We start from the raw sequence: 22,694 nt of genomic DNA on the forward strand, positions 1-22,694 counted from the left end.
CTCCTGAAGGGCTGAGCCTGGGTTCCGCTCATCTTTGTGCCCACTCACTCCCCCAGCTTAGCACAAGGCCCGAGGACAGTGGCGCTCCCTGCTCAAGGCTGGCTCTCAGGGAAGGTGTGTTGGGGGAATGAATGGATGCGTGTGAAGCAGAAGAGGAAGGGCAATTTTCTTCATTTGCCAGGAATTCAAAATTGACCAAGGGCCCTTTTGGAAGCCAGGCGCTGTGCTGGGCCCCAGCAGGGTGGAGGGCGAGAGGACACAGACGGTGAAGGTGTGCTCTGACTGCGCCCCCAGCCCCCTTACTCCAAGAAGCGCTCTGCACCCGGAGGAGGTGGAATCCAGCTCCCTCTTTCCTCCCCCCAAATGAACCAGTTCTCCAGTGATCCTACACGCTTTTTTTTTTCCCCTCTCCCACGCTAAACCCGGTCACGCGGGGCCTGCAGGAGGGGGACCCAGGCGGCTCGCTTCCCCGCATGCAGCGCGGCGGGTCGTGCCCCTCCCGGCCGCCCACGGAGCTCCAGCGGCGGCAGAAGCCCGGAGCCCACCGCCCCCACGCGCCGGGCCCCAGCCCGCGAAAGACTCCGCTCTCTCTGGCCTCGGCGCCACTCCCCTCCCTGGCACCAGGGGGCGCTGCCACCCCACGGCCGTCGCCATGGTCACCGCTGGCGGCGGAGTGGGGTTTACGTAAAGGACGCAGCGTCCCCCGGGGGGCGGAGGCGGCCTTCGCGCCGGCGCCGGCGCCCTGCGGAAGCGGCGTTAGTGAATCGGGGCCTTGGGGAGCCCAGGATGGAGGTGGCGGTCGCGGTGGTGGCGGCGGGCCGAGCCCTGCGGCGGGCTGGAGGTAAAGGGGGACGCGGGCGCGGCGGGCTGGGCCCCGGGCTCCGGTGCGGTGAGAGCGGCGCGGCAGCTGGGCAGTGTCCAGGGCGCGCAGTGGCCCGCCCGACGGGTCCGCAGGCGGAGGTGCGGCTGCCGCGCGCGCCCGTGACAGGTGTGGGATCCGTGGAGCCCCTGGCACCGATGGGGAAGGGTGACACCCGTGGCGCGGGCGTGGGCAGCGTGGGTCTGGCCCGAGCAGCGTGGTTTTCCTGGCACGGGTGTCAGAAGGAGACACCCCCACCTTGGTGTGGTGGTGGCCGCCCAGGTGTGAGGCGGGCGCAGCCCTCTGTGCGGGCAGGTGATGGGCACGGCAATCGGACTCGTGCTGGGGTGGCGGTGGCCAGCTGGTGGGCGCATGGTGGTGCCCCCGGCAGGGGTGTGAGGAAACGCTCTCATTAGTAAGGTGTCCAGTGGTTCTGGCCTTGAGATGGTCTGGAGTGATGGCACCCGGGGCTTGAAGAATTTGTGTCCTCAGCATGGCAGGAGTTGCTGGCCGCGACTGTGAGAAATGGCCCTGGCACAGCATAGTGCTGGGGCAGCCCGGCCCTGTGAGGGGAGAATCCGTGGCCCTCAGACCCTGGTGGACCGGCAGGGTGAATACCTGTCCTCCCACTCTGGGTATGATGAGGGGTATTGCTTCTGGCACAGAGATCCACCTTTAATGTCTGCTGGGCACACTGGGGGACTGAGAAATGCAGGAGTCTGGGAGAAGGTTGGTGTCCTTTATAATGGACATGGAAGAGAGATACCAGGAGATGCTTCTACCTTAAAGACCCTGATGGTGACCCAGACGGAGACCTGTCCAGGCACTACCATCATGCTGGGCTCATGAATTCATCCAGCTTTGGGGAAGAGGGGAGGGGTGGGTGGTTCTCAGCTCTGCTCACTATCTCTGAACATGTGTCCTGAGACATTTGCAGGGCTGAGAGGTGGGCCATGTCTGTGGGCAGGGGGAGGTGTAGGGCTCCAGCCATCTGTGGCTCCCAGGCCCTGCCTTTTCCTTGGGGTGATGGTGTCTGTGATGCTCAGAAGCCTTTGGGTCCAGAGGATCATTTGGGGCATGTTTGAAAGATGAGTCTGCAGCCACCAGGAGTGTGTTGGGGTTGTGTCTGTCCTCACAGATCCTTTGGGAAGCCCTGGATGAGGGTCTTACTCAGCATCACATATGCCCTACTTCACAGAGGGGCAATTTACAGACCCACCCCCACCCCACCCCCAGAGGAGTCTTAGGATGTGGGAGGAAATTGTTAGGTCTTTGTGGATCTCTTGGGGAAGTGGAATCGCCAGAGAAGAATAAATGAGGTTGGGCTTTTAGGAGTCCAGAAAGACCAGGCTGAGGGTATAGGAGACTAGGGTGGGGCTGGCAACTCATTTTCCCAAGTAGGTGCTTGGAGATGCTGCTGAGGTTCCTCAAAGCTGGAGTGCTGTCCGGCACATTTGGAGCCAGAAGACTTGAATTCCAGTCTCGCTGGTGTGACCTTGAGCAGGTGACTTTACCTCTCACAGCCACATCGGAAGGTGGTCGCAGAGGATGAAAGATGGTGCTCACAGAAACCCTTTGTGAAGACCTGTCCAAGGGTCAGGGATTATCCTCAGGTGAAGAGACCAGGGCCAGAGGCCGAGGAGATGGAAGCGTGGAATGTGAAAGGGGAGGAAGGGCCTGTTGTAGGGAATTAGAGGCCCTGAGCGTAAAGGCTCCTGGTGGGGAAAGTGGGATCTGTTGACATTGTGAGTCAGCTGCTGAGCTGGAACCAGGCCCCAGGTCTCCTGAGGACGGTCCGAGCGTGGCCGCAGCCACTGGAGAGCCCTGCAGGAGTGGACCAAACAAGAGGAAGCCCTTCACCGGGGTTGCAGACGCGCCTGTGGCCGCGCAGGGCTGGGAGGTGTCTGTGGCTGGCAGATCTGGGGTACCCGGGTGGGAGCAGGACTTGGACGTGTGTGTTTTCTCTTGAGAATTTACTTTGGTTCCTGGTTCAGAGGATGTGAGTGAACAGCAGCCACATCCACGTTTTGGGGGGCCGTGGCCTAAAGAAAGCCAAGTGGGTCAGAGTCCCCAGAGAGGAGACGGGGCAGGGTGGTCCTGTGATGGAGGCGGAGGCTTGATGGCAGGAGGCTGGGCCATGAGGGGTGCCGGAGGCAAGAAGAAGGGGTGATGGACACCCTCAGAGCGGGCCTCTTGAGAGCAGGCAGGTGTAGCCAGAATCCCCCAGGACCCACTTCTGCCTGAAGGGCTGACCCAGGTGGAGAAGATGAGTGAGGGTGGCTGCCAGGGTCTTTACTTTCTGCCACTGGGGCCCAGTTACTAATAATGGGCTGCAGAGCCTGAATTATATACCCCACGGCTCAAAAGCTTCACCCTGGCAGGCCAGATTCCATGAACCCAGGCCCATTTCTCCAGCGTTCCGCACGAGTATCCGCCATAGCCAGCAACCCGTTTCACAAGCTTGGTCCCCGAGGCAGAAAGTTTTTGCCCTGTGTCCACGCTGCAGTGTCACGGCACGAGGGGTGGAGGAGGACATATCCTACCAGGTCCCGGATGGTGAGCTGACTTGTCCAGGCCAAGGGCCGCGCCTTCCCAGGGGTCGCCACCTGGACACCCCCTGGCGCTTCCTCCGCCACTTGTTTCCGGGTCATCCTCGGGGTGCCGGAGACCCATCGTGTGTGTGCCCCGCGGCCCCTTTTGCTGCCTCCCCAGGAGTTGCCGGCACTTCAGCTCCTGCTTGGAATGCTCTCCTAGTGAGAGTCCATTAAGAGGAAGCCTCAGGCCTCCCCGATGTGAATATTGAACAATCACGTCCCCTCAGCGCACCCGCCACACCTCTGCCTGTTTGTTCTGATTGGTGGCTCAGCCTTGTGGTTTGGGGATCCAGAAGCCCTTTGCAGGCACCCCTTGCCATCTGCCTAGGAGGCTGGGACTCTGCACAGGCGAGCTGGGTGGCAGGCGGGGGAGATGGGAGAAGCCAGCGGGTGGACCCAGCCTCTGTTGGCCCGAAGCAGAGCAGGGCTGTCTTGCGAGTCCTCAGGGTTTGAGGCCACCAGGAGCCCCGCCAGTCACCACCACCCCTTATCATGGTTTTGAGCAGATTCCAGCTGGGGGGAGGGAACTGGTAACACAGGAGTGGCCATCCAGGGCTCTCTGGAGTCGAGGTTTGTTTCAACTCTGGTCCTCAGTCCTATTCCCATTTCTTTGTCCATGTTTCTCCAAAAGTTGCTTAACTCAGCTCCTGGCAACCTTTCCACCTCAGCTGCCTCGCAAATCATGGTGCCCAGCTGCTCAGCTGCAGGGGTGCCAGGGGATTGGGCATCTCTGGACAGAGGCTTCTAGGCCACAGCTGAAGGCACGGACCCTCCCCACAGCCCCTCTCTCCAGGACCACAGAGGGATCCTGCTCAGGGTTTAATCACCTGTTGGCCAGCGCTCCATCTCAGTTCAGTTTCTCCCTGGCATTGCTTTGCCTTACACTCCAGTAGGGGTTTCCCTGGTGGCTCAGTTGGTCAAGAACCTGCCTGCAATGTGGGAGACCGGGGTTTGACCCCTGGGTCAGGAAGATCCCCTGGAGAAGGGAAGGGCAATCCACTCCAGTGTTCTTGCCTGGAGAATTCCATGGGCAGAGGAGCCTGGAGAGCTATACAGTCCATGGGGTCGCAAAGAGTCAGACACGACTGAGCGACTAACACACACACCCACACACTCAAGCGGACCAGGCATGTGGCGCTGGGGAATTATCAATGAACATGCGGTCAGAGGACAATAAATCTAGTGCCAAGGAGCCCTGGACGTTGTGGGATGTGGTTACATCCCAGCGGGCATGGCTGAAGGCTGTTTATCTTGTCCTTTTTCCTTTCTGATTCCGACTTTGGCTGCACGGGATCTCTCTGGTGGATGGGGCACTGGATGTGTTGGTGAGGAGGACGCAGGAAACTGCCTTCCTCGTGGGGTCCTCTGGGCCGCTGAGAGAGGGTTCCGGGGAGGTGATGTGGAGGGAAGTGGTGTGGCCACCATCGAGGGCCACGGGCAGGAGTACCCCACTCCTCAGCAGGATCGAGGTGGAGACGGGCAGGGGTGGGGCTGTTCCCGCCACAGGGCTGCTGGGCGAGTGCACGTGTGCCAAGCCGCGTGTGCCCGTAAGCAAGTGTTTCTGTGGGAAGTGAGGGCTGAGCGGGAGGAGCGCCTGGTGGCAGGGGAGCCCGTGGGCTCCTGTGTCTGGCTGGCCTGGTGTCAGTGGGTGTGCATGCTGGGGTGTTGCTGAGCCCCAAGAAGCAGGAGAGAACAGTGGGAGGCGGGGGGAGGGGTCGCCTTCCAGCTCGGGGAGGGGGAGCTTAACGTCTTGGTGTGATTCTTTCGGGAGCAGCCTTTCTGCTTTCTCAGTATTCCTTAGAAGGAAGCCCAGGCTGGGGGGAGTGGTTCCAATGCCCATATGTGTTCACATAACGCCTGGTTCCGCCTCCTCCCCAGGCCCCCGGGGAAGTCAGCCGGGGACAGTCCACCCAGGTGACAGAAGAGAGCAGCACAGGCCATGGGCCTTAGGACTTGGGACTCTGGGGGCAAACAGACCCAAGTTCAAATCCTGGTGCCTCTCTACACCTCAGTTTCCCCATCTGTAAGATGGGGACAGTAGAGCCTCCCACAGGGAGCGGGGGTTGTGAGGACTGCATGCCGGGGGAGTGGAGAGAGCCCAGCGGTGAGAAGCACACTCGCCAAGTGCTTCTGCTCCTGCATTCAAGATCTTTCCCACAAAACAAGCAGCTCCATCCTGATCTGCATGTATTAGCACCAGGGGAGACGCGATAGGTCATGTCCCTTTTCTCAGTGAGGAGAAATTAGCTCCACCCTACGCTCGGCATGGATGGAATCTGGCGTATCTGTCAACAGAATCATACTCAAGATAATGCCCCTGGCATATGCTCTCACTCCGATGGAACTGATAGTTGTTTCTTGAGCACCTTCCAAGGGCCGGAGGTCAGCGAGGGCCATGAAGATGAAGTGGACACGCGTGCATGCGTGCTCAGTCGTGTCTGACTCTTCGCGACCCCATGGACTGTAGCCCACCAGGCTCCTCTGTCCATGGGATCTCCTAGGCATGAATCCTGGAGTGGGTTACCATTTCCTCCTCCAGGGGACCTTCCCCACCCAGGGACCAAACCTGCACCTCCTGCGTCTCCTGAAGTGGCAGACGGTTTCTTTACCACTGAGCCACCTGGGAAGCCAGAGTGGCCATTCCAGCACCTATAAGGTGTAGAATCTGGTGTTTACAACCTACTGAGAAGCTATGAGATGGACCTAGAGGTCTCCACTGTAACATCAAGAGGTGGGTGCTACCGGAGGTCAAAGGAGAGAGAGCGACTCAAACCACGGAGATCAGGGGAGACTTAAGTGGCCATGGCCTTTAACCTGGGCCAGCCAGGTGACTGGCTGCCATAGAGGAAACGGCAGCAACAGGGTATATGGCTGAGAAAGCGAGGGGCTGACCTTTTGTGGCCTGGCTTGACTGTGGGAGCAGGAAATGGAAGTGATAAAAGGTTGAGAAGTGAGCTGGGGCTGGGTCCCCAAGAGCCACAACCATGAGGCAGAAGGTCCGGTCCTTGAACATGGGCCGTCACCACAGTGTTCTGAGCGAGAGTGTGCTGGGAAGAGGTGTCGCTGCAGGTGCCAGGGACCCAGGGGCCAGGGGGCGGGAATGGGGAGGCTGGCACTCAGGTAGTGGCCGCCCTCAGGAGGCTGGGAAGGTGGAGGCCACGAGGTTTGTCATTTTAGTCAGTAAGAGGCAGGGCCTAGGGCAGAGCCTCTTCTGGGACTCAGATGCGGCTCCCACACTTGCCTTCCAGCTGCTTTGACTTGGGGGAGGAGGTTCCAGGTTGAGGGTGCAAGCAGGAGGCTGTCGGGGATGCCCTGAAGGAGGCTGTGCTCCTTCATCCCAGAGCACCCACCAAGGGGGCTCCAGTGTTCCTTGCACTTCTTGCCAGGCGTCTGATCATTTTCTCACCACATTACCCCTTGAAATTTTGCCTGCCCGAGTTCAGCCCAGGAGGTTACTATTCTGGGAAGTTTCATCAGAAACCCTTGAGCTGGAGGCTGGGTGGGAGGAGAGCTGGGCTTAGCTTCACCTGTGTTTGGGGAGCTGCTCCTGAGGACCAGCTCCTCCACCTGGAGATACTTGTGCTGCAGAGCCTGCAGGCCGGGGACAGGAAGGTGGGCCATGCGGTGTAAGGTGAGGCAGTTTGCTGCCCCAAAGAGGCCCCTTGTCCTTGCCTTTCCTGGAGCCATTTAATTAATTTATGATTGATGTTCCTGGACTTCCTTGAGGTTAATTTATTATTGATGTCTCTTCATTATATACAATCTGCCTTGCGCCTCCCAGCACACGGCGACTCCCTCTGGGCAGGCCTCACGTGGGGTGAGGTCTGTGAGGCCGCTCCTCTGGCTCCCTGCTCCCACCCACCTTAGGGCCAGAGCCCTGCCCTCCGCTCTTGCCAGACCCTTTCAGGTTTGAGGAGTTGGGAGGCTTCAGGGCATCTGTCTCCAGGAGCCTTTGCTCAGCCACCAAATAACAGTAATAATAACAATAGTTGCCATTTTGTGAATGCTGGGAATTCAACCTGGGACAGCATATAGCACAGAGAGAATCCCACTTACTCCTTGTGATAAGTATCCCTCTACTTCCCCATCCCTCTCCACTCGTGTCTTATAGGAGGCTCAGAGAGGGTGAGTTACCTGCCCAAGGACACACAGCAAGTAGGTGGGAAGCCAGGGCTTGAGCCCAGGACCCTCCCCTCTCCTCCCTGAGCTCTGCCTCTCCTTCAGGCTCACACAGTGCCCTCATCTACTGTGATGCCTTGCTTCCCCACCCCCCCACCCCCCGCCATTGCACACCAGGACTGTACTACGTGACGTGGTCAGGGGGTGGAGCACAGGCGCCCTTCTGAGCTTGTTCCCCTCACTAATGCATATTCTCACTGAAGACTAACAATGATGGCAAATAGCACTTACTGAACACGCCAGGCGCCATGCTAAGCACTTTTCATGCATTAGCTCATTTAATCCCCATGACCCCCCGAGAGGCAGGTGGTATTAACCCATTTTATAGGTGAGGTGTGGAAATGTGCTCTAGGCAGTCGGCTGACAGAGGGCAGAGCCTCCTGGACTCCAGCAGCCTTAAGATACAGGGTGCTGGCCTCATGCTCCCGTAATTCTCTCCTCTCTCCATCTCCCCTGGCCTGTTTATCTGATATCTGTGTATTTATCCAGCGGCCTCAAACCTTTCGCTTGTCTGGTTTGATGTGTTGGCCTGTGTCGGGCTGCCTCCTTTGCCGTGGGGACCAGGAGCACCCATTCCAAGGGTCCCAAGATGGGTGATTTTAGGGAGACAGCAAGGCAGGCTTGGGTGCCAGGCTTGGATCCTGCCTCTGGCTCTGCTGGGCAACTTCAGATGAGTCATTCAGCCTTTCCAAGCCTCAGTTGCCCCATTTGTATAACAGCAACAATGATATTTACTCTCTCCTTCTCTGGCTGTGCCCATGCTCAGAGGCAATGCTGGGTGGGAAAGACACTCTGCTGGTCAGGGGTTAGAATTGCTTGTGTGTGAGATTCAAAGCTTCAGGAGCTGGCATGAAGGCCAGGAATGCTTACGACTGGGCATATACCTGGGACAGGGATCTACACCCACGCTCTGAGCTGCCCGCACAGACTAGTGAATTCCGTGGTTTACCAGCTGGGAGGCCTTGCTTGAGGACCCTGCTGGGCCAAGAGCTGGGCAGGAGGTCCCTCAAGGGGGCCAGGCCCCAGTCTGGTGTCCCGGATGGCTGACCAGTGTGCCTGGGTCCTTTGGAGGCCACCCTGCCTGCCCTGGGGCCTTGGGTCATGTGGAAGTGCACAGGGCCTGCCTGGAATTCAGACCTCACCACCCATCTCGTCTGCCACTTGCCCGGGCAGCCTGACCGGGTCACTTCAGGCAGGTTCGGTGTGAACAGAGGATGGCTCACCATGCCGCCCGGGGTACCTCCTGTCACCCCTCCAAGTATGCGGAAAGCCTGGTGGAGAGGTGAGCCCCGCGTCTGCTCCGGAAGGCGGTGAGACCGTCAGCCTCCCGATGGCAGGCTTCCCAGGGCGTTGGCTAGAAACCCTCTGCTTTCTCATCAGCATTACTCTGAGCACGTCTCAGTGCTGGACCAGGTCTGGGGGCAAGGTGGGGGGTGCTTCCCCGGGCCCTGGGGTGGAGGGCAGAGGCCTTTGACTGTGGCAGGGGCGAGGCCTGCCTGGCATGGCCGTTGGAAATCTGTGGCCGGGCTGCAGCGAGGTGACGGCTGGTTTCATTTCCCAAGTTTCCACCCTCTGCAGGCGGGGATTACATCAGACTCTGCTTCATAGGAGCTCTGCGCTGCCCTGGGCCAGCTGCCCCGCTGCAGTTTCGGGCTGGCCCGGGTCCTCCCGGCAGCCCTGGGCCCAGCGGGCCATCCTGGCCTCTGCAGTCTCATCGGACATGCTGCCTCCTGGTTGGCATTGCCCACCTAGCCCGCTCAGCATGGCCAAGCCTCCCAAGACCACGCTGCCCCTCTCATTCTTCCAATCACCCAGCTCTGATTCATTCTCTCTCTTTAAAGTCAATGTAACATGGGCCTGTGAACATGGACTTTAGCATAAAGCTCCATTCAAGTCCACTGCTATGTGGGCAGGTCCTTCAACTCTCAGAGCCTCAGTTTACTCGTCTCTAAAGTTGGGGGGGGGGGCGCGGTGTCTAGTGGAACACAGCACACAGGGCAGCTGTTGGGATCAAATGAGATGCCACCTCTTTGAACGTTCCGCTCAGTGCCGGGAGCACTGTAAATGTTACCTGCCGTCCGCTCATCTGTCCCCCCAGGGGACCCACCCCCCACTTTCGTGAGGCTGCATCTTGCAGCCAGGCAACCCTGGCGCTCCTCGGGGCTGGCAGTGGCCCGCCGGCCCTCTGGCGTCCAGCCCTGTTCCCACCCCAGCACTCTCCGAGGCGGCCCGTCCCTCTTGGTTCCTCTCCTAGCTTGGTTTCCTTCCCTTTGGCGCCTCTTCCATCCGGCTGCCTTGTTTTCTTTTTTTTTTTTTTTTCATCCACCTTTTCCTCCCCTGAGGTTTCTGGGAGAGGCCAGTCTTTCGTTAGAGAGTTTCTGACCCCTTTGTGCTAAGGGGCCGTCCCCCCACCCCTCCCCACGACTGTGGGAAGATGGACTGTGGGTGAGACTATGCACCCCGAGCATGGGGGTCATGACTTGGACTCACAGCCAAGAGCGCTGGCGACCTTGACAAGTCCAGAGTCCCGTCCGGTCCTGTCCAGCCCTGGGAGCCTGTCGGTTGGGGCGGCCTCTCCCGCGACTGGAGGAGGCCAGCCTGCGTGGCCACAGCGGTGCTTCCTGAGCCAGCAGACCCTGCTTCATCCTCCTGGGTTCTGGGGACTTGTGGAAGGAGAAGGGGAGTCAACCCCGGTGTCCCAGAGCCAGAAAACCCAGCCACATCTGGAGTCTCTTTCCTCCTAGGAAGTCAAGGAATGTTTCTCAAGAGGTGGCTTCAGCCTCATACCTTTGAGAGAACTTGGTCTTCCGCCCGACACCGTCCCCGGGACCCAGGCCAGCCTGCAGAGCCAGGAACAGCCCCACCACTTGTAAAAGTCCCATCCACCCGCTCTCAAGGACCCTGGTCAAGCGGCTACTGCAGGCCAAAGTTCTGTGCCTGGAGCTGGGAGTAAGCAAAGTCACCACCGCTTCCTCAGAGAGTTCCCAGGTTAGGGCCGGATACATAAACAGACCACGTAACAAGAGCAGCAAAGAGCCAAGAATCCTCTCCCTGCTGGGCACACCTTCCTCAGTGCTCCGTCTGCCCTTAACTCATTTAATGCGAAGAACAGACACAGCTCTGGTGCAGTGGGCGCTCGCCCAGCTCTGTGCTGGGGCCATGCCCTGGGAGGGAGGCACGTGCGTTTGACAACTGAGGGATGGGTTAAGGGTCTCAGCTTCCTTAGAGAATTGAAGAAACCTGCTCACGGCCGTGTGTTTGCAGCTGGCTGGCTGGGCCTCAGACCCCCATTCGTCTGGCCCCTGCTCTCAGGGGGGCGGGAAGTGTTCCTTCTTGCTCCCCGACCTGGTATCGGGTTGGGGGACCCCTTGAGCCCCAGGAAGGACAGGTTCCTACTAAAGGAAGACCTCCCCACCCCGAGCCACCCTGTTGCTGAGAAGACTAGCCTTCCATCTCCTTTGTCACTGCCCACATGTGGGCCCGTCCAGGCTCAGACCCTGTGCCTTGGCAGGCCGCACGGGGGCTTCCACTCACCCCCACGCCCCCTGCCAGCCTTGCTGAGCTGCTGCAGATTGTTCTCCTTGTCGCCTGCCTGCTCCACTGTGCGGCGTAATAAATGGCTAACAGAGGGCCCCCATTCTCTGCGACCGCCTTCTCCATTTCTTGGCCCCTTCAGAGAACCTGATCCCCCCCTCCACCCCAGGTGAACCCTATTCAGCAGGCTTCCGGCAGTGGTAACTAAGCCGGGCGCCCAGCCCACCACCTGCTCAGTACTTTATAAAAGTTTAACCTTAATGGTGTAATGAACTCCCGTCATAAAGCAGCTGGAGCAGTGCATCCTGAGATGTATAAATTACAGGCGCCTCTGAAGTTGTAATTGGAAATGGCAGCAAGGGGAAGGTTGAAAGAGGCCAGCCTCGTTGGGCTGAGCACAGATATTCTCTGCTGCCTTTCAAAAGGCACACAGAGCTGAGTCTGGCTGCGAAGAAAGAATGTCCTGAGACCAAACTGAGCTCCTGGTAGCTCCGCCCCAGTTCCCGCTTCCTGCCCCCCCCCCCACCCCCGACCGTGTCCACAGAGCCTGTAGGTTTCAAGAGGCACAACCCCCACCCAGACCAGGGCCACCAACACAGTGGGCCCAGAGGGAAGGACGTGGGCATGGACACAGCAGACAGTCCACCCCCCAGCCCCGCCTGCATTTCCCGGGGAGCACTTCTGAGTTGGGTTGACTCCCCTGGTCTCTGAGGTCTCACCTCTTGCCATAATGGTGGAGCTTGAACAGAAAACTGCAGGGGGTGTTGAGAGTTGGAGTAAGGAACACGGGCTCTGGGGCTGGACCATCTGGCTTCCTGTTGCAGCCCCTGCTGGTGGCACATGGGAGACCTTAACAACATCGCGTAACCTCACAGCTGCAGAATCTTGGCTGTAAAATCGGGAATTGACCTGCATCGGAGGAGTATCAGAAAGATGACACAGGCTGACGGGGTTCGGGTCTCAGCAAAGTGCTGCTTTAGGGACTTCCCTAGTGGTCCAGTGGCTGGGGCCCCACTGCAGGGGTCATGGGTTCTATCCCTGGCTGGAGAACTAAGACCCCGAAGATTGCCTCTGAGGCCCAGGTGGGGCCCAGACCTGCCCCCTGGGACGAGGCTCACGGACCGCAGCTTGAGCGGCCGGGGCAGTGTTCAGGCCTCAGAAGTGCTCGCGTAGTGCCTGCTGTGATTGCCCTTCCAGGCATGGTGCCCAGCGCCTGCACTTGCCCGCTGCATTTGCACACGGTGCCCACGCCAGTTTAATTTGAATGCTCCTCAATGTGGCCCATGCACCAGCGGCAAGGCCTGAAAACAGGTTAGAAAGGTCAGAATCTCAGGGCGCCCTTCCTCGCCACTAAATCAGAATCTCTGGAGGGGGGCCCAGGACTCTGCAGTTCGAGCAGCTCTGAGGTGCCTCCTCGGCTCACTCAGGGAAGAGAAGCATGGCTGGGCCTCATCCTCTCCCGGAGGGCATCTCTCAATGCCAGGAAGCTCACCCAGCCTCAGAATCACCTGGGGTTGACCTTGATGCCCTTGATGGGCTCAGCTGTAGGCTCCTGGGCCCTACCTTGGACCACCAGCTTTCATAATGCCTGGTGGGGCCTGGGAACCTGCATTTACCCACCTCCTCTCTGCCTGTTCAAGTCTGAGAGTTACTGGAAATCACTCCTTGTCTGAGAGTGGTGGAGAAGGGCAAGACCCTTGTACCTACCTCCCCACACTGCACACAAGGGTCTGCCTCTGCTGGGGGAGAAAGGACGCTAGATGGGGGCCAGGAGCCCCCAGTAGCCAGCACCATCCCACCTGGGGGCCCGGAGCGGCTCATCCTTGTGTCCAGCTGTGGGGCTTTTCTCACAGCGAGAAGGGGAAACAGCCTAATGGCCACCAGTAGGAAATTGGTTGATTAAACTCACATACTGCAGGCACGTGGACTGCTGTACAATAATGAGGGAAGATTGGGCTAGAAAAATGTTTAATGAGAAATATTCACCTTCTCTGGCTCAGTAAAAAAAAAAAAAAAAAAAATGTGGCAGGTACGGAATGATCCTGTATTTGAACAGGGAAGAACAACTACGCAGATCTTAATAATTTTCCTGGAGGGATCCTGGATGATTTCTGTTTTTGTTTGTTTGTTTCTGTTTTCTATGGAGAACATGTTCTTTGTGATAAGAAGGAAAAAGAAGGATAGGTAATCATGTCTGGTCCAGGGTCCTTAGGCCACAGGCGCCGGTAGCAGCCCAGGACCCCCAGAACAGTGTCTCTCTTGCTCAGCCTGCCCCCTCTGGAGTGTCCTTCACCTTGGTCTCTTCGCTTCCCCTTCAGGCTGTGCCCAGTGCTCCCCAGTCCTTCCCACTGTTTCTCCCACTTTTTCCCTTCCTCCCTTCTTTAAGTCTTCCCCTGATGATGGGAGGGCACCTCCTTCTCTTTACACAGGAAGAATGAGTGGGGAGGAGACAGCCAAGCAATGGGAGGCCCCCCGCCCCCTGGCTTGCAAGCCTCAGGGGACAGACTTCAGTTTTCATCAGGGCATCATCTAGGAAAAGCCTAAGCCTAAATTCCGGAGTCTAGGCACCTAGGATGTGCTCAAGAAGTAATGGTTGAAATGAATGAGTCTTGGAATGAAGCCAGGCACAGGACAAGGACCCATAGCTGTGTGACCTCAAGTAGATCAGCGTACCTCTCTGGTCCTATTAGAGTCTTCACCACTAAGATTCAGGGACTCTTGAACTCTGATTTCTGTGGGCCCTTCCAGCTCTCATCTCTGGTGAGTCACATACCTTCCCACTCTTGCTCCTTTCCCTGGGTTTGCAAGCAGTTTGTGCTGTCCAGGAAAATCTCACCTGTCCGTTCTAGCTGCCCAGTGAGGCTGTGCAGAAGCAGCTGCTCGGGGCAGGGCCCTCAAGGCGAGGGTGAAGGGAGGAACAGGACAGAGGGAGACCCGTGGTGCTGGGAAAGCCACCAGTAGTCGAGGGCTTGAGAGTATCCGAGTGTTCCTGGATCTGATACTGGCCTCCCACAAGCCCTCCTCCATCACCTTTGCTCTGCCCGTGGTCGGATGCCATTCTTCATCTCCTGCCCAGAGCTGCCTTTATCCCAGAGCCTCTTGCCCAGCTTTGCAGCTGAGACTCCGTTTCTATCAGGCCCAGCAGCCCCAAGTCTCTACCTTGTGAGCTGCTATTTTTCAGTGAGCGGCTCAGTGGGGAGAGAGGGTGGGAGAGATCCATTCAAGCCGTTTGCTTTAAAGACATTTCAGTAAACTCATGGTATTTGTGGTCACATCTCTTCAGTGCTCTTTGAAAGAAACGGATGGGTTTCTGGGTCTCTCCCATCACCAGCTTCCCTGCCTGGCAGCATCCCAGAGGCCCGAGTTGGGAGCTAGCCCTGCTGCTCAGCCCAGAGCGCCTCCAGGGCAGAGGTGATGGGGGCAGGCTGAGTGCTGGCTGGGGCCCAGCCCCTGCTCAGGCTGTGTTTGCCCCCCAGGAGTTCTGGGAGGCTAGTGTGTATGAGCACCAGAGGAGGGGGAGGACAAGTGTGGCAAGTGCCTAGCCCCTCTTTCAGTCTGGTGGTGAACTCCTACTCAGCCATCAGCACCCGACTCGAAGCCTTCTCTATCTTGCTTTGGGCTAAGCAGCTGTCCTCGCTGCGGGGTCCCTGGCATTAGAACTCTGTATTCACAGACCCGCGTGTGGGTGTCCTCATCATTCTGCACCAAGAACTCCTCAGGGCTGGGGCTTGTCACCTCACGTTCACAGCCCCGAGGCTCCTTCTTAAGATCCCACTGAGTGCATCGGCTGGGGCAGGGCAGGGCCGGTGTCTGCTTTCCCACCCCTGGTCTGAGAGCCCACCTGAGGCAGAGAGTCGAGCATGCTCAGAACATCTCCCTGCCCTCACCTGTGCCCAGAGGTGGTCCTCCCAGGGCAGGTGACAGACTGGGAGGGAATGGAATAACGGAGTGGGCGGAGTCGACAGTGAGGCACCCGCTAGGCAGGCTCTTGCCCAATGGGGCCGCCCCACCTCAGCACCCTCAGGCGGCCGGCAGCAGTGAGGTGGCCGCTAACCGGTCTGGCGGGTTTGTGGGGACCTGGCTGGGTTTCTTGAGGGACAGGACGTCCTGCTGGGAGCAGGCTTTGTGCCCGTCCTCTCTGGCCTGCCTGCTCAGGCTGCTGGCCTTGCTCTTCGCTTTGCTCTGCCTCGTTTTTCCTGGACAGAGCCTTGACCCTGCGCTTCCTGGAGACCAGGACAGCTTGTGGTGGGGGTGCCCAGGCTGGAGACCGGCGAGGGTCCCCCAGGGGCAAGGGAGAGATACTGAGGATACCAGGAACGCGCTCTGGAGATACTGAGACCCTGGGAAGCAGAATACCCAGAGGCCAGGGTGATGGGCGCTGGGCTGGAACTGGCGGTGGCCGTGGCGACCCTGCTCCCGCCTCCTTCCTGACCAAGGATGAGAGACCAGAGTCCTGAAGAGGCTGCAGAGCATGGCACAGGCCCAGAGCCCCCACTTGAAAAGCTTTTCTGAGCAGTCACTCCTCCCTGCCCCGCAGCCAGGCTCCCATCTCAGGGAACAGGGCTTGGGGGTGGGGAGCCCTTGGGGTGTTCCTCTCGCCCTGCGCTGGGAGGGGCTGGGTGCCCCGCTCCGGAGGTGTCAGCGGAACTGTCACCCAGCAGTGGGTGCGGGCGCTGGGATTCCCCTGGCTGACTCACTCGCCCCAGCCTGCCTGTGCCTCAGCCCAGGCGGGAGCCATTTATGAAGGTGTCGCACTCTCGGAGGGTGTCCCAGGAACCAGGGGAGCTGGGGCCGAGGGGCCCCGGGCGGCCGGGGGCAGATTTGCCCACGGAGTCCTCAGGTCTCCCCAGACCCCCTCACCCAGCTGCCTCCCCGCCACCCCCAGCCCTGACATCTCTGTCAAGCACAGGGCTCCCACTCTCCAACACGAGGAGCCTTGAGGCCTCGGGGGTCCTGAGCCGGCGCCTGGCTGCTCTCTGCCTCCCTGAAAGATTCCCCCCAAGGGTGATGAAATGCCTTCCCCCCGGAGAACAGAGAAGCCATTGATTCCCTTGATCCACCCGGGCACTTCAGAGCCAGGGCAACCCAGTGGGGACTGAGAGGCAGGAAGTGGGGCCAGGGCGGTGACCCAGCCCGGGGGCCAAGAGCCCCTGGAGAAGGAAAGAAAACTGCAGTCTGCCCCCCGGAAGAGTTCACACAAGCCGGTATGCGATCTCCAGGCCCACAGATGCCCCTCGGAGCCCGTCTTCAGACCCTCTGGCCACCAGCTGCCTGTGCTGCCCTCCAGAGAGCAGGCAGCGGGATGGAGGTGTTGAATTCATGGCATGGGGGTGGGGGGTTGCTGGGGGAGGACCAAGCAGACAGAAACATGGAGCGCGCGGCTGGAGAGCAGGCCTGTGGGGGCGGCTGCAGCAGGCTGCGTGGGGCGAGCAGGGCTGGGGATGGGATGGGAGGCACAGTTCTGGGTGATTGCCCCAGAAATCCTGCCTTCCGGGTGCCGAAGGGAGGGGAGGGTGCTGCCCCCTAACCTCTCCAGGCTGGAATGGCAGGGGCCGGCAGCCCCCCAAACCCTCCCCCACCCCTCCAGGGGCCGGGCTGCCCAGGGCTGAGTGAGGTCCACGGAGGGGCATTCAGAGCCCTGGCACAGTTCAGTCTAGTTGGGCAGGCTTCTCTGCAGCCCACCTGCAGAAACCACCCTCCTGGTCTGGTGAGAGGCCACGGGTGTGGTTGGCCGGGTGCCATGGGGCAGCTCCAGCATCTCTGGTGAGCGGGCCACCCAGCACCCCTGCAAGCATGCCCAGCCTTGTTGGCCACATGAATTGCTCTGTGAACAGGCTCTGGGCAGGGTGACCCAGGGGGAAGTCTAGGACAGGCCTGGAGGCACAGCCAGGAAGACAGGCCTCTCCTTCCCTGGCTCTCAGCTCGGCCCTCCTGCTGCAGCCTGGGGCACAGAAGGTAAGGGAGGCCTGGTCCAAACGGGGATGGGCCCTAGAGGCAGGGCCAGCCCCCTTAGCCCTCCGAGGGCCGCTTTCTTTAAAGGCCAGAGGATAGCCCTGCCCGGGAGCCTGCTGAGGCCCCAGGAGCCAGGTCCCAGGCCAGGGTTCATGTCCCCCACCTCCCACTGACCTCTGGTGGCCCGGGGCTGGTCTCTGCATCCTTAACCCTTGCTTCCCTCCCTGAAATGCGGGTGTGTGACTCCGTGGCCCAGAAGGTTCCTTCTCACTCAGATGTTCTTCTATTGCTCACTGAGCCCTCCAGCTTAGAGAATAAAGGAGGGCCCGAGGACCGTCTTCTAATGGGCCTCGGTGGCCAGGTGCCCCGCACCCTGGGGCAGAGCACAGGTGCTCTCCTGGACTCTCCGTGTCTCCTCCCTCCTCCCTCCTCCCTCCTCCCTGGGGTGACAGCTGAAATGAGACCGTGGCTGTGAGCTGCCAGTACAAGGCCTTCCAGCAGGTCATCCAGCTCTCACTGAACAGTAGTTGGTGTTGTTACCCTTGTTATCATGATGTCTGCAATGTTATTATCACTGTGATGGAGTTGTCCCCTCAGAGCCTGTGGGGGGCTCCCTGGAAGAGGTGGCTCGCGTCCTGGGCTGGCATCGTCTCCCCCTCACCCCCCGGCCCAGCCTGCTTGAGAAGCAAGAGGTCAGGCGGGGGCAGCTGGAAGGTCTGGGCGGTGGGAGGGGGCCTGGCCCCTCTCGGGCTTGGCTGAGCCCGCCGGCGCCCATCTGCGGAGGGGCGGCCGCCCTCCGAGAGTTGGCTGGGAGACCTCCGAGCCGAGGAGTGCGTGTTCTCCAAACATCTTGTTCACAGCAGATGGCAGCCATGACTCCCTTTCTCCCTGCAGTTCCGGCTGCACTTCCCTTCCCTGTGCTCGCCCTCCTGTTAACTTTGCTTTCTGCTTTGGGAGACGGGGAGGCAGCCTGCAGCCCCCGAAGCCGCCTCTGACTGTGGGGAAGCTTGGTGCGCAGAGCGCGGATGGCGTCCAAGCTGAAGAATCCTCGAGCCCCCATCAGCTTCATGAGGGAAGCTGTCTTGCCTCGGTTCCCATACGCTGCCTGAGTCTCTTTGGCCAAAAAGGCCACCGGCGAGATCTCGGAAGAACAAGGGCCTGGGCCTGGATTGATGTTTCTTGAGCAGCTGCGAGGCACCAGGCACAGTCTGGGTGCCGAGGACACGGGCAGAAGATGCAGTCCTGCCCTCTATGAGCTCGCAGCTTGGTGGGGAACCAGGGTACCTGGGACAGAAATGGAGGGGCACCAGTCAGATCTGCCTCAGGGTTGGCAGCTTCACAGAGGAGGGTGTGTTTAGGCTAAGCCCTCTTAGGTTGAGGAGTTCACGGGTCAAAGGATTAGAAAAGGCATCCTATGCCATGAGAATGGCCTGTGCAAAGGCACGGAGGCATGACGAACTCTGATGCCGCAGAGCACTCGACCATGGTGAGTAATAGAGCGGATGAAGCCAGCTTGTTTCGCCAGCGTGTGCTCTTCAGCCCCAGAGTAGGGTCTGTGGGGAGGAGCAGACAGTGACCCTCTGGCTGCTTGTGGGCGGGGCCAGCCTGAAGCAGAAGCACTGCATGGGGGCCAGTGGGGCCCTCGGCCGCTGGAGGGAGTTCTGGGGTCTGACTCATGGTTGCCCTGAGTTTGGGGCCAGCAGGAGCATCTCCTGCTGTGGAGCATCCCCTGCTGGCAGAGCACCTCCGTCTGGTGGAGGACCTCATTCTGGTGGAGCACCTCCTACTGGTGGAGCATCTTCTGCTAGTGGAGCAGCCCCTGCTGGTGGAGCACCTCCTGCTGGTGGAGCACCTCATGCTGGTGGAGCACCTCATGCTGGTGGAGCAACTCCTTCTGGCAGAGCACTCCTGCTGGTGGAGCACCCCTCTGCTGGTAGAGCACCTCCTGCTGGTGGAGTACTCCTGCTGGTGGAGCATCTGCTGGTGGAGTATCTCCTGCTGGTGGAGCACCTCCTGCTGGTGGAGCATCTCCTGCTGGTGGAGCATCCCCCTACTGGTAGAGCACCTCCTGCCTCAGCTGGTGGAGCATCTCTTGCTGGTGGAGCAGCCCCTGCTGGTAGGGCCATTGTCAGAAGTCTCTCCCAGAGACTGAGACAAGGGGGCTATGAGTAAGCATGCCCTCGGAGGGTGTGGTGCCCAGACTTCCATAGGTGCTGCCCCTCGTTCTGTGACCTGCCCCACTTCACGCCACATCCATGTAGCACTGGACAGAGCCTCCATGAATCAAGACCCTAGTCTATGCCAAACCGTGCTAAGTGCTCCCACACAGGCCTCCTCCCATTTAACCTTCACAAGAGCGGCACATGTGGGCATTGCCCCAGGCCCTGAGACTTGTTCAGAGTCACCCAGTCAGGAACTGGCCAAGGTCCAGGCCTAGGTCAGCCTGACTCTCCCTGGCAGCCTCCTGCTTGGTTGTATACCCTGTCCCCTGGAGAAGGCTTGGTGTGCAAGGTGGTGGTGGGGGTGGCCCGCAGTGTTTGCTTTTCCCAGCCCTGCTTTTGCCGTGCCATCAGCACCTGGCTGACTGTTTGCCCAAGGATCTGCCCTCCAGGAAAGTAGGTGGGACTGGAGGGCAGGGCAGACGAGTGGTCCGCTGCTTCTGGCGTCCAGCTTTTCCGTGTAACCAAGAAGGGCTGCGCTGCCCGTGAGCGCCACACCCTGCAATCCGACGCTGCCCCAGCAGTGCCTGGCCTCGCCCGCGCACAGCATGTGACTTTGCACTGCAGGGCCCAGCATGCCTGGCGTGCCAGGGCAGCGGCGGCGGCGGCAGCTGGATGGTCAGCAAGGAGCAGGAGAGGTCCCCAGAACCCTTGAGTCAGGGCAGCAGTGTGGAGGCGAGGCCTGGCATCAATGGGGCTTTTGTGCAGCCAGGGGCAGAGGAGCACGTGGCTTAAGCTGGGAGTATCCCACCGGACACCTCTGTCCCTTCCTTTCCTGGGGCAGCTGCGCCTGTCCATGGCCCTGCTCTCCCTCCCAGCGAGGAGAGTCTGCCTTGATTCAGGCCTGCCTTGCCCTGGGCCTCACCTCCTTTCAGATGAATCAGAACCAGAAACTTCCCTGGTCCTGGGCCCGGGGCCAGCCCCCGCCCCCCCCACCCCCACCCCGCGTCTCTTTCTGAGAGCGGTCACCGGCTGGGGAATGTGTCGGTGGCTCCCTGAAGTCACAGGCTGGATCTTTGGGACCAAGGGGAACAGATTAGGTAAACAGAAGCTGGGAGGGTCTGGCATCCCAGTGGAGAAGTAGCCGTTTCTCCCCCGAAGCTGGGACCCCAGGGAGAGGCCTGAATGAGCTGGACAGGGAGCCGGCACCCCGCCCCCTGAAGTCCTGCCTGTGGCTCGGGTCCTGGGAGAATGAGGGATCTTGCCCCACCACGGGGTGCCCACCTTGCTTTGCACTGTGGCCTTTAGCAAGCCCTCTGCTGTGGCCCGTGGTCACTCCGCCCCTTGGTGCCTGCCAGACAAGCCGTGAGGACCATCAGGCTGTCACCAAGTGGCTGGACTGCACCCAGTGGGCAGCCAGGAGCACATCCCAGCTCAAGTTGGGGACGGTCTTCCCAGGTGGGTGCGGCTGTATGAGGTTGTCCAGTCACTCCCATGCTGGCCTTGGGGGAGCTGGCTATGTGCTGGAGCCAGGGAGGCAGCCTGGTGTCTCTACCACCACCTCTTGTCTGGGGAGCAGGACCGGCGTGGAAGAGGGGAGTGCTAGTCCTCTGAGGTTTTGATTTAAGTCACAGAGGCTGCCAGGCCCTGCTCAGCCTTCTCTCCTTCTGCTGGTCCAGGTCGGTTTCTGCCTGGGGATGGACACAGGGTCTGCAAGTTCAAGTGACGTTGCAGACAGCCCCGTCCTCAGGCCTTTCATCTACGACTCAACTTCCCCAGCAGAAGGATGCTCCCTAACATACATCATTTTCATGCGGTCTCTTGCCAAGCCCTCGCCTGTCACCCCCATAGGAACACTGTGAGGCTGGTACCCTGGCAGCCCCTGTTTGCAGGCTGTACTTTAACCAGCATCACTCAGATCTTATGTCCCCCTCCCCCTTTTATAGGAATCAGGGCTCCGAGAGGATGCAACTTGCCCACAGGTAGTAGAAGCCAAGTGCAGTACAAAGCCTGGGTTCTCTGACAGTGAACCCCATGTGTCTCCCCCCTCTGCCCCGACCTAAAACAAAGTGCTAATAAATAAGCCCATTGATACATAATCCATCCCACTTTGGATCCCTCTGGCTTTTTTTCTCTGAGGAGCTCTGAGCACTTCCTAGATGTGATCTCATGTGTCCTCCCAAGGCCCAGAAGAGCTGAGAGGACACCGGATGCCAAGGGTGGGAGGGCCGCACAGAGCCAGCCATGGGGCCGAGAACCAGCCTGCCCACCGTCCAGACCCGGCTTGGTCCTCTGCGTCTAGTAGGGGGATGCTGGGGCGTGTCTCCCGCTGGGCCTGCCCTCAGCCTCCAGTCTCAGTCTCCCGATTGTGCAGGAGGAGGGGGGACACTGGGAGAATCCCGATGAGGCCCCACGGGGGCGGGGGTGTCGAAGCCCAGGATTCTGTCTTAAAGGAAAGTAATCATGTTGTGAGGCTTTTTATAGTGCTCTCCTTCTAAGAAGCCTCTGCTCTGTCTTGTTTGTCTCCTCGCATTCCTAGGAAGTTGGCAGAGAGCAGATGAGGGTCACAGGGAGGAGGCAGAATGAGGATCTGCCCTTTCCCCGGTCACCTCTGGTCCCCCCCCCCCGCCCCCAGCCCCCAGCCCCCAGCCCAGGAGGCAGCCACTGTTTCCGTGCCCATTGTCTGGAGAGGAAAGAGGCTTTGAGGCTCCACAGTCATGGGCAAGTCACCGATGGCCTAGGTTTTGGCATTGGTTCTGATTGATCTAAAACACTGGGCCTAGAATGGTCATTCCCGGCCCATCTCCCGCCCAGGGTAGCCGTGCGGTGGTATCGATATTTCAGCAACTTTCCTAGGATTATGTCTGCAAAGCAGAGGCTGAAGGCCCTTGGCAGGTGAGCATTCAGGGGGAATAAAAAAGTGAGTCCTGGGAAAATGGGAGATCCTGTGCTTTGTGTGCTGAGTCGTGTCTGACTGTCTGTGACCACGTGGACTGTAGCCCGCCAGGCTCTGTCCATGAAATTCTCCAGGCGATAATACTGGAGTGGGCTGCCATTTCCTTCTCCAGGGGATCTTCCCAACCCTGGGATCAAACTTGTGTCTCTGTGTCTCCTGCACTGCAAGGGGGTCTTTATCAGCTGTACCACCTGGGAAGCCCCAAATGGGAGATCGCTGAGGCCCTAAGAGGAGAGTCATTCTCCAGGCGTTCCCTTTCCTTCTTGCTGACAGTATCCCCGAGATCCTGGGGAGCCCCCCGGCCCCCCCAGGCTTCAGGCATGTGGGTCTCTCAGGGACCCTGTCATGGGGAGGGGCCTCAAGTGCTCGCCACACCCTGAGAACACGCAAGCCCTGATGCACTCCCCACTGACATGTGCCCTCCCTCCAGCAGCAAGCTTTGCGGCGGGGGGTGCCACAGG

General features: G+C 59.6%; 1 protein-coding gene across 1 annotated transcript in view; it reads left to right on the plus strand.

Annotated features, from left to right (window-relative positions):
• The first annotated feature begins 706 nt into the window (after positions 1–706).
• Positions 707–22,694, plus strand: part of DAGLA (diacylglycerol lipase alpha) — a 66,820-nt gene continuing 44,832 nt past the window's right edge. Inside the window, exon 1 of the mRNA XM_069566696.1 lies at positions 707–841. The gene's annotated coding sequence lies outside the window, so the exon portion shown is untranslated. The remainder of the gene's footprint in view (positions 842–22,694) is intronic.

This window comes from Ovis canadensis, chromosome 21, assembly GCF_042477335.2.
Source record: "Ovis canadensis isolate MfBH-ARS-UI-01 breed Bighorn chromosome 21, ARS-UI_OviCan_v2, whole genome shotgun sequence".
In the NCBI taxonomy this organism is placed as follows: Eukaryota; Metazoa; Chordata; class Mammalia; order Artiodactyla; family Bovidae; genus Ovis; species Ovis canadensis.